Below are 12,875 nucleotides of genomic sequence, written 5' to 3'. Positions count from 1 at the left end.
TACTAAATAGTTTTTTTTGTTTAAACAATAAAGTTAAACCACAATTTTTGTTTTAATCAAGTTTGGTCTATAATTTATCCTATTGTTTAATAAATTGCATCATAGAAAATGTATACGCTTGAGGTTTGAGTCGCCTTTAAAAATAAAAAAATTGGATTGTGTACTTTAGAAAAATACATCTTGTTTAGATAATTAGTGATTTTTTATGATAAAAATAATATTTTTTGACCATGAAACCAACAATTTATTTAAAATAAACACATTGAGATATTGAGATAAATGAAGGCATTTGTTGACATATTTTTAAACATGCTTTTTAAAAGACTGTTTTGGTAACAGGACTGAGAAAAATGCGTCCATCTTCCACTTAAAAATTGTGTAAAAAATTAAATAAAGTTACCTGAAATGGACCAGTACAGATTTCGAATAGTTAAATATGTGTATTACTAGATTCCGTTTTTAAAAAAGATAGAAAATGAATTTTTTTTTGAAGAGTTTTGGAAGCAAATGGCACCCATTCGGTGGAATGGCCAGGCTATTATTAGCTCCCTATATAAAGCATATGGACAGAAAGACAAACGTCGTACGGAAAGATACACAATCTTTCAGCATAGGATAGAGTCATGAATATCAACAATAATTTGGGACAAATGTAATGTGATTTATTTATTTTTTTTGGTAAACTATGTAAGTGGCGGTGGTAGTAGTAGTATCGGAACAGCATCCTGAGTCGCCGCGGATAGTCTTTAACTTTAAATTAATGTTGTTCAGCTGAATGTACAAATCAAGCTGTTAGCTGAAATATCCACAAAATAAAAAAAACAACACTGAAATAAGAGCGTGCGGTTTATCTGTCAATCAGATAAGCATGAAAGTTTTGTTACTACAGCAACAGCAAGCAGGGTATTCTTTCAGAATCATCCTGGGTCCAATTTGATTGATATTAAAATAAAGTGATGTGTGATTAAGACACCCAGCGCTCTGATGCTGATGTTGGTTCACAAAATCAAAATTGTGTAATTATTGTCTTTTAAACATACTATTTAAAAAAAAAAAAAAAAAAAAAACTCTTTAGGCTATATGAATGTCCCCACCAATGTCGAAAGCAAACCTATGCCCTTGTGCAAACCCATGCTGACAATTTGGTCTGCAGAGTTCTAGTTAAACAGTCTTGAAAGTTTCCGCCTCACCAATCACAGAAAAGATCTCAACTTTCCTCTCTGACATGTTGGCTCACTTGACACATCTACTCATTAACTAAATTTGAACCGTCCACCTAGGTAAGACCTTCCCCCACTCAACTGATCTCTATTTTGGTGGACGGCTATGGAATCGTCTAGATGATCTGCTTGAGAACAGGATACGACACACAACTTTATATTCATTGAGTATATATTCACTGACAGTGACAACCTCTCATGGGCACTGAACTTGTCCTTATTAACTTCTTCCTAAGGTGAGAGCTGGTCTCCAAACCCCCATCCTCTCCAACTTCTACAGGTGTGTCACAGAGCTTCCCGAATTGGTCCATTACTGTCTGTACAGGAACAGCGTTACCCTCAGATGGAAAGGGCCTGGAGCGGTTCATCAATGGGGACTGTCTTCCAACTGTCATGGGTGTCTGTCCTGAGAAGAAGGCCTGAGTGTATTAAGGAACAACTTGGTGCCATTGTGTAACTTGGGAATAAAATTTCAGAATTAGCAAAGGATAATAGAGATGCAATGGGCACAACCCATGAAAGAGAGTATTAGTCAACAGATTATGTATGTGGCTTCATTTTGCTTAATGTGTCAAAGTTTTAATAACAACATTTTATATATACATATTTATATACTTATTTTTGCATTGGGCTTCTTGGGTCACGACCCACTGCTTGGCATAAACCACTCATTAGGTATTAGACATTAGGTATTGAGAGGAACCAGGGTTTTAATTCTTCAGAGTAAGAGGAAGCAGCATAGACTGCGGAAAAATTGACACAAAAACAGAGAAGTGAGGTCAGTTTGTACTAAAAATAAAATATAAGGGAGCAAAAGAGGTTGATGCAGAAGGGCAGAAATTTACTGTGATTTCTCGTGGGAGATAACATTTTGAAGAAAACTAGAACACAGCGGCGAGATGGCATTTGAGCAGAGCTCTGAGAATTATGGTCAGGTGGACAGAGATGTTTCATGGTGGGATGTCAAACCAAAGGCGTTTAAAGAGAGATTTTTCTTTTCTTTTTTCTTTTTTTGGCTCTTGCAATGGAAAGTCAGATTGATTGAGAAAATATACTTGCAAAGACCAAACCATTCTGAATTCTGGCTTCAGTGAGATAATCATTGAGAGTGTATTTAGCAAGCCAGTACCAATAAGAAGAGATTAATCATGGCATGGCAAACAGTGTAACAGAAACTACTAAAGGAGCACATAATAATGAGTGGGTGCGAGAGTTGAGTAAAATATATCCGAAGTGTATCCAAAATCATGCACTGTCTGAGTGGGTACCACCAGGGCCGTAGCTAGGGTTTGCGGGGCCCCGGTGCAGGTTGTACCAGTGGGCCCTGTTTGAAATTGCTTAATTTGTATGTTTGTTCTATTTATTTATTTGTGTTACTTACACAATGTTTAAGTTTCTTAAGTTTGTAGGTGTCCAGGTACAGAAAACAAATAATTAAATGTAAAATAGCACTGCATAGTCTTCACTGTAAAAATTAAATATACAGTCAAACTAAAATTTATTCAGACACCTTCAACATTTCTCACATTATCACAGTTTATTTGATATAGTTTACTATATCAAATAAACCATAAGCTTTCGTGACGACGTGCAGCAGTGGCCCGTCAACTGTCCTGAGAGTCTTTTTAGGCTGGTCTCAACCAGTCGGTTTGTACTTCTCTATTATATAGTACCTGATAATCAGGTGAAAGGTGGTGACGATTATAGGGGCCTAGCGACGGCCCTGGGTCCCACATTACATGAGTAACAAACTTAGCAACCATTAAAAACATGTTCTATAGAGTATGAATATGTGTAGTGTGAATTAAATCTTGCTGTACTGCATCCTCCACATTGTCACTGTTATGTGACTTACAGCGACATTTGCGTTGCTTCATTGCAATTGACAACTCCACTCCGGTGGCCCCATGTGTTCATCAGATGCACAATTTGGAATCTCTGCTGACATCATAGGTCATCCAGGTAATTATTACCTACTGCTTTGGAGATGGAAATTCTGAATTCGGTTATTCTACTCAATTAATATACTGTTTATCAGGTACTATATAATGGAGAAGTAGGTGGGGGAATTAGTGAGAGGATGGAGCACAGCACTGAGTGGGAGGAGCAATGATGAAAGGGTGAAATACTGGCGAGACAGAGGAGCACAAGGCCAGTGCATGGGTGAGAACACTGGTAAGAATGTGGAGCAAAGCATAAGTGAATGCGTGGAGCAATGGTGAGTTGGCGATGAATAGGCAGGGCAGTTAAAGTGGGTGGTGCATCAATAATGCTGCCTTCACGTGCTATTGGAATTATCGTAAATATGAGTTTCCTAATCAGAAATTAGACGTGAACGCCTCTCAAGATATATTTACTACTGCGGAACTCAGAAATAATTTTGATTCCAGAGTTGGGCGGGCCATAAACCTTAAACATGGTGGAGGGGACAACAATGGCTGCTGTTAATGCTATTTTCACAACAACTACATCACTTTGACTTGTCGGTAAAGTAGTGTATTTATAGGTTATATATGATCATTTGAAGCATATTGAATGTTTATAAACAGTGAAATAAACATGTATTTGACCGACATTACTGAATTGTCAGCAAACTGAATATCTAGCGCGGTGAATGTTTATGTGATTGTCAACCAACGGGATGCTAAATTTTATTCTTTCCAACAAAGCACTTAAATGCGACAAGCTCGTAATCACGACTTCATAAGTGGCAAATAGGAAATTTCCGATAGCACGTAAAAGGTAGTTTTAATCAATAATTTTAATAATTATGTAAATTCAGTGTTAACTTTTTTAATCAACTGATTAATGTTAATGCAGTTTAATATTTATAGGTTTGAAGTCCATAATTGTAATCACACAAACTCAGATCCGAGCCAATACCGTCTGGATGAAAAGTAATGGAGAAGAAGACGCAAGAGCAGTGCATTCAAGATTTTTTGGAACAGACTGGCATATCGAACAACGTGAGAGCTGTTGAATAGAATCTGTAAAAAACAAGCAGACACAAGCCAAGTTTTCTAAAACAAGAGTTACATGGAGGCACTAGGAACAGAAGGGATTAAAAGCAAAACTCACAAACTTCATTTGAAATTTTCAGCAAGACACAAAGCAATATTTCCCTGAAACATAAGACGATACATAACCATTAAAGTACAGTATATGAGCCTTGAGCTGACACTGACCCACACACAGATATAGAGGAAAATCTATCACGCTATCAGTAGCCCTGATGGAGTTCTTTTTGTATGTTTGTGTGCTGGCAAGATTGTGTGTGTAATCTGACTGATTTGATAAGAGTCAGACAGGCCTACCTGAGACCTCAGCCACCAGGTCAATGTTATCAGGAATCTCAGCGGACAGCCAGCAGAAAATAAGGCCTATCTGAGACACACACACACGCACACGCACTCACACATACACATAGAATCGATTCTTATCGACAAACCCAGTAATTACATTTCATTAGCTTTAGCTACTGATCCAAGAGTTCCTGAGAGGACCTGAATGAAACAAGGAGAAAGAACAAAAAAAAGTGGCACGAAACAATTAAAACAGAAAAAGTATTGAGGAAAGATAGTACAACAGGAAACAATTAGACAAAAAGATGAAAAAAGTAGAATGCACTGATACTCACACTAAAGATTAAGTAAAGTGGATTTTTCAAGGGAAAACTAGGAAAAAGAAAATGATGCCATTATTTACTCATCCCTCATAACATTCCAAACTCATTTTACAGTATTCTCTGAAGCAAAAAAACCCTCCCCAAAAACCAGAGGCTCTACGTCTGAATATGCCCACTCCCATACTATATAGCAGGCGAAAAACAGTATGTGAGCTGAGTAGATTGTCCAAATTCATGGTATTCGTAAAACAGTAAAGAACTATCCACTTCCGGCATAATTCTAAAGCGCGCAACTAGTGGACACTTTGAGGGCATGGAAGGAAGAGGATTTGCGAATGGTAGTGACGCAATCCAACTGATGCAGTACTGTATGTCACATGACAGTGACAACATGATGGATGTGGTACGAACTTCTTTTATACTTCCCACATTCATACCATATACTTTTTTAATCGTCGCGAAGCAAGTTCCAAACCAAATGTAGTACGTACTACACAGTATTCGATTTCGGAGTCTCATTCATAAATTTGTTCTTGAAATCTGCGTAAAATGTATTTATGTAAAAAACATGATTTAGCAAACTTTTGTGCAAAACTATATTGTAAATTTACAAAAAATGGAGGAAAAACTGATGCTACTTGCATTATGGCTTGTGTTAAAGGTTCCTCTGCATAAAAATGCAGATGTGCGTATCTAGAGATGGCTAATGAATGCTAATGACTTGCTATTGCTCAAGTATCTTGCTGCACTTGCTTCTCAAGCAAGAGAGTGTCTACAGAACGTCACATTGTTTGCTGAGAGTGAGGAAAGGTTGTAAAAAACAGGATGTATGGAAAGCCCTTATATTGAGAAGGTTGGGAATGTTATGCAAATTACTAAGCTTTGGCACGCTGTCGCTCATTTAGAAAACTCCAAATTCATGTGCGTATGCAGGTGTTGTGAATTAGTATTTTTTGTGAGTTTTCCTGTGCGTACATATACAAAAAAATCCATGCAATTATTAGTGAATGAGACCCACTATTTGTTAAAATATAAAGACAATGCAATTAACATACTATGATATAATTACCTTTTAGCTTAACCCATAAATTTAACTCTAAATTAAATCCATCATGGCCATTACATCAAGACCAACTAGTGATGTTTCTGAACCTGTTCTTTTTAACTTAAAGGGTTAGTTCACCGAAAAATTAAATGCCATGTGTTCAACATCATCATGCTGGATCTGGATCAGCGCTTGCGCCATGTACTCTTGTGGATGTGCGTTCACAACAGAAACAGTAGAGGAATAAAATCCACGAAAATGTGGAATAAAATCGTTATTTTTGTTTGCTTTGCACAAAAAAGTATTCTCGTGGCTTCGTAAAATTACAGTTGAACCCCTGATGTTACATGGATTATTTTACCAATCTCCTTGCTACGTTTCTGGACATGGGAACATTTCAGTTGTATTGCTGTCTATGGAGGGTCTGAGAGCTCTCAGATTCAAACAAAATATCTTAATTTGTGTTCCGACGATGAACAGAGGTCTTACGGGTTTGGAACGACATAAGGGTGAGTAATTAATGACATAATTTTCATTTTGGGTGAACTAACCCTTTAAATCAAAATTGCATGTCACTGAACTGCTGATGTACTGCTTTTTGACAATAAAAGCAGTTTTGTTAATGCTAAAAACAATGTTGTTGTGTAGCTGAATGCACTTGCATCACGTTGCTAATGGTTGCTTGTCGCTAACGCCCACTCTTGTGGAAAATTAATTGCTTCGGACACTTTGGCAACTCACAGACAGCGACTTGCAGTGACTATTAAAATGTCGCGGCACGAAGCAATACATTGCCAGTTGCTTTCAGTATAGACAATCGGCATGAGTGTGTGGATTCACACACAACACAAAAGCCTGTCAGCTGTTGACAGCAAACTACACTCTCCTCCGTTTGTAAGATCACAGTCTATTTCACACCGCAACATCCATCCTTCACATGCATCCTGAGATTTCAAATGCAATTGCAAAGACCTCTCTCTCTCTCACACACACACACACACACACACACACACACTTTGAAGGCATTTAGACTCACATTTGGACCAGCAAATATACTCCGCTGTCTGTTCCACTTTCTTTCTTGCTTTATTTCCCTGCTCTTCCTTTCCGTCTCTGCACATTTGTCCCCTGAAGGAGGGCGTCAGAATGTTAATGAATTTTAAATGACTAATAGAGCAGACAGAGAAAGCTTTATTCTTTAAAGGCACACCAAGCGCTCAATGACTCTTTTTAAAGCTAGCGTCACCATCTATGACTGCTAACTCAATTTCCTTTTTCATTTTCCTCATAATCTTTGTAAATTTCTTTTAACTAGAGGCAGAAAATATTTTTAATGTTCGTTTAATGTATTTTAAAACTCAATAGCTCTGTGTTTGTGTGTGTCAGGCTAGAAACATAATCTATGCTATTAAGCTGACACAAAATATAATGCTCAGGTCAATGTATTGCAAGTGTACAGTCATGTTATACATTAGAGATTTTGGTAACACTTTATTTTAAGGTTTCCTTGTTACATTATACATGTACTTACTATTATAATAACAATAAATTATGCATAATTACATGCAAGTAACCCTAAACTAAACCATAATTCTAATCCTAACCAAAGTGTAAGTATATGTAGTTAATTAATATTACTAAGTACTTAAATGTAAAATTACACTGTAAAAAGGACACCTTAAAAATTTCATATGGCACTAGCAAACCACAGTATTTAAGGGAGCAATAAAGGCATCTTCAAATGATATTAAACCATATGTTTATTATTCAGGTAGCTACCAATACATATGCTAGCATTTTAACTAACATGTTTACAGAGGTGGAAAGAGTACGAACATATTTTACTCAAATAAAAGTATCATTACATTAATGAAATTTTACTTAAGTACAAGTAAAAGTACCAGTCTAAAAATCTACTCAAGTAAAAGTAAAAAGTAGCTCATTTAAAATGTACTCGGAGTAAAAATTACTTAGCTACTTTTTAACAGTGGGAGGGACGCAAAAATGGGATAGGCCGTTCAGTTCTTGGAGGGCCACAGCCCTACACAGTATAGATATGACCCTAATTAAACACATCTGATCCAGCTAATTTAATCATTTAGGCTTATTTGAAAACTACATGGTATGTGTGTTGGAGTGGGTTGGAACTAAACTCTGCAGGGCTGCAGTTCTCCAGGAACTGTGTTTGACACCCCTGGGATAGGCCTATAAATCTCAAATTAGTTGTTTTTAATTAAAGAAATCAGTTATTTAGAATAATAAGACATTTGGGCTGTTACTAGGCAAATTAAATCAGTATCAACAAAATTCATCTTTGCAATGCAGAGGAAACACAGAAGCTTCATCTGAAGTAGCATTTAGAAATATTTACAAACTGTTTAATGCAGGACATGATTGCAATTTAAACTGCAGTTACAAATGCAGAAATAATGTTTTGATATATAAGACATAAAATGTTGAATGCTCATTTGAAATTATATTTAAAAAAACGTCTCGGGTTACGTATGTAACCCTGGTTCCCTGAAGGGAACGAGATGCTGCGTCGAAAGCGCTGGGGGAACGCCTCCAGCGTGACCACGCTCTGAAACTGTAAGAGTGTAATCTGTCCAATGGATGGGCGAGACGTCATAGGCGGGTGACGTCACCGACTGGGAAGCATAAAAGCACGTGCGGTGGAGCCGGCGTTTGCTTCTAGGAATGAAGCAACCGCTCGCAGGGATACAGGAAGTATGGCCTCGAGTCGTAACAGTCGTAACCCGAGACGTTCCCTTCCAGGAACTCGAGCTGCGTCGAAAGCGTTAGGGGAACGAGACCCACGCCACCAGACTTCCAAGTACCTGCCCTGTGTGTATCACTAGGAGCACAGCAAATGCAAAGCACATGCAAACTGCATACTGGATCCGCAAATCATCAAAGTGTAAATATGCATAGAAGACGTGTCCGTGCGGTGCAGCTGACACAGAAGAGCGAAGACGTAGAGACGACGAACTGTTGAATAAAGTCGTTATTTTTGTTTTCTTTGCATACAGAAAGTATTCTTGTAGCTTTGTAAAATTACGGTTGAACCCTTGATGTCACATGGATTATTTTACCGATCTCCATGCAACGTTTCTGGGCGTTGATCGTGATTATTACAATGCTGTCTATGGGAGGGTCAGAGAACTGTCAGAATGCATCAAACATATCTTAATTTGTGTTCAGAAGATGAACAAAGCTTTTACGGGTTTGGAACGACATGGGGGTAAGTGATTATTGAGAAAATTTTCATATTGGGGTGGAATAAACTGATGTTCTGATGTTCCAGAACTACTTATATAATGCAATAATGTAATCAAATAATCATATCAAGTTTTGCTTTAAATACACTTGTTTAAGCTTGCCATGTAAAATAAATGTTGTTTATAATTAATGCTGTTACAATTTATGTTTGTTTTAAACTCAAATTTTTCATGTCTGTTCTTGTACTCTATGTGCATTTGATGTGGAATGGGGGAAAATACATATTTACAGTGTATATAATGTTTGTAAACTTTTTTTTCTTTAAGCAAAATTTGGTCGTTTTATATGTTGTTCCAGGGATAGCATTATCTGATGCTATACAGTGATGCTATTCAGTGATGTAATTGAACTGTTTTTCCAACCTCGACAATATGACCTGGTGCAACTTATTTTCCAAAATATTGAACGAGGCATCAGTATAATGCCAGCTACTTGACTCGTCACACCACAAACTATTGTAGAAAGCATCACTAATTTTAATGGGTTCTACTTGCGATTTGACCTATACAAAGTCAATATGAAGTCATAATTAAAACGACTTAAATGTATAATGCTTGTTTCTGTCTTTTTGTGAATAAACTTCCCCAGAGCTTGTAATTCCCACCCTTTTTAATTCGAAAATGCTTTACGTTTTGGAAGTAAATGGCTTGCAAATTGCATTTCTCGTTGACTTTAACTACCATACTGTTTTCTTGAGTTCGTTCTGACAATGTTGCGTCCCTCACTGTCAAAACACATCAGAGAGAGAAAGAAAAGAGACAAGGCGAGACTATAAAAGAGGAGGCGGGAAGGGGGGCGATGGCTGTCTCTTATTTGTTGTCCTTACCGAGTAACAAATAGAACAAGGAAAAGTGACAGAAGGAGAGAAATGGTAAAAAAAAAAACACAAAAGAAAAGGCAAAATAAAGTGAGAAAGGCCTTGACAGGTGTCTTGAGCTTTTCTCACTCTGGGCGTCAATATGTGTGTGTGACTGTAATTAGTTATATCTCAGGTGAGAGGTAGCTGACAAGGCATGGAGGACAAGTAACCACGGTGACAGCAGAGTGCACTTGTGGGCGGTGGCTCTTGCACCATTTTAGGAAAATGGCCAATCACGGCTGAGCAGAGAGTGTGTGGGCAATTAATTACAACCTCCTGTCAACTGAATCAGACATCAAACTGCATGCCAAGAGACAGAGCACCTGTGTGTCTATCACATGAGTTACCAGTCATGACTGTATGTGTGTGTTTGTGTGTCCAGTCTAGGCCAAGCTGTCTGGGGTATTTAAAAAGCTGAGCCTTGTTAGTGAACACATATATCAACACAATTTGTGCGGAAATAAAGGCTGCTAGCGCCCACATGGCAGTGTGTGGGTGTGTTTGTGGGCTGGAGGTGGTGCTGGGAGATAAGTGTGTATTTGTGTTGTTTATTGATTTCTTCCATTCTCTCTTCCTTTAAGGCCGTCTCAGATAACACCCACCAATACTCAACTCACCCAGTGGTGTATACGCATATGTGTAGGTGTGTGTGATCTTTAAAGGAACTAGATAACTGCACAGTAGGGAGGGGGGCAATCTTGATTCCCATGTCATTAGAGTAAACATATGTAGGCATCTGTCTATCTCACTTTCCAAGTTTGTAACTATCCATTTAAGCTTTATCACTCTATTGGTCCTCTCACCTCTCTGACTGTGTGTAAAACTGTCTATCCAACTGTATAACTTTTTCTAATTATATGTTCATCTGTCTCTCTCTGCCATAAGATATACCCCAAACACTCCGCCAATCAGTACTATAGCAATTGCATGGCAACAACTTAACAAGCGCAAAGATGGAGTGCATGACAATGACAATATCTTCCAAAAACAGACAGACAGACAGACAGACAGACAGACAGACAGACAGACAGACAGACAGACAGACAGATAGATAGATAGATAGATAGATAGATAGATAGATAGATAGATAGATAGATAGATAGATAGATAGATATTTAACAAGTCGGACAATTAAAAAGACATGGAGGAAGACAGTAGGACAGACAGACAGATATTTAACATAGACAATTAACGTCATAGACAGACAATTAACAAGACATGGAGATGGACGAACGGACAGATTGACAGATAGATATCTATATAGACAGATAAATATTGAATTAGATAGTTAACAAGAGATAGAGACAGACGGACGGATGGACAGATATATAGATATTTAACAAGATGGACAATTAACAAGACATGGAGGAAGACAGTAGGACGGACGGATGGACAGACAGACATACAGATAGATGGATATATAGACAGATGGATATTTAATAAGACAGACAATTAATAAGACATGGAGACAGACGGACGGACAGACGGACGGACAGAGATAGATAGATAGATAGATAGATAGATAGATAGATAGATAGATAGATAGATAGATAGATAGATAGATAGATAGATAGATAGATAGATAGATAGATAGATAGATAATCAGACAGACAATTAACAAGACATGGAGAAAGAGGGACGGACGGATGGATAGAAAGACAGACAGATATTTAATGAGGCAGACAATTAAAAGGGAAAGAGAAGTGGTGTGTGGCCAAGTATGGTGACCCATACTCAGAATTTGTGCTTTGCATTTAACCCATCCAAGTGTACACACAGTAGTGAACATTCACCCGGAGCAGTGGGCAGCCATTGCCCGGTGCCTGGGGAGCAGTTGGGGGTTCAGTGCCTTGCTCAACGGTCTCACCTCAGTTGTGGTATTGAGTGTTGGTTATTCACTCCACCACCTACAATCGCTGCCGGACATGAGACTCGAACTTACAACCTTGGGGTTACAAGTCCAACTCTAGATCCACTAGGCCACGACTGCCCTAACAAGACATGGCGAAAGAGGGACGGACGGATGGACAGAAAGACAGACAGACAGGTAGATAGATATTTTATAAGACAGACATGGACACGGACGGATGGATGGACAGACAGACAGACAGACATTTAACAAGACAGACACACAGTTAAGACATGCAGAAAGACAGAACACAGATAGATAGACAGAATGGTAATATTTTGTTGATTGCTACTGTAGATAGATTTCCTGATTCTTTCTCAGCTCCTCTGTCTCCACTAAGAGGTTGCTGCTATAATTGCTTCTCTCTGTGTGTTGCTCATGAGACAAATGAAAGTGGGTAAGGTTTTCTAAATGACAAATCAATAAAGTGCTTTGCTTACAGCTGTCTTAAACACCAACAGAAACAGTGGCCTGTGGGAGGGAGCTGGTGAAGGCTTTAGTGTAGTCATAAAGAACAGTACTGTGTTTTAGCTGTAATGCTAACACTGCACTGCAACAACAGCATTACAAAGCAACGTGTACTAGTCCATGATCGCTTCAAAGGAAACGATTTTCACACAAAAGGGCTAATAAGCTAATAGCCTCTCATTCAGACCTTCTGCTCTCGTCAGTGCTGCTGATAACGCTAATGTGTTTTGTTTTCATATGCAAAGTAATGCCGTGTGTAAGAGAATAAACTCAATTACCTCAATGTGGGACAGCTTTGAAAGTGGCAATCTTTGTAAAATTATTATAACAAGTTGTTTTGCAAAGGCTTTTCAAAACCCTTAACCTTCACCATCTAACTTCAGCGTTTAATGCATCCAGCATTGTCTGTGCTACAGACATGAATGAAACCTCAAAAGTGGTTTACTGAAGAGAGTGTGCTATTACTTTTC

This window comes from Barbus barbus (assembly GCF_936440315.1).
Source record: "Barbus barbus genome assembly, chromosome: 42".
NCBI lineage: Eukaryota > Metazoa > Chordata > Actinopteri > Cypriniformes > Cyprinidae > Barbus > Barbus barbus.
Note: the sequence above shows the minus strand (reverse complement) of the source record.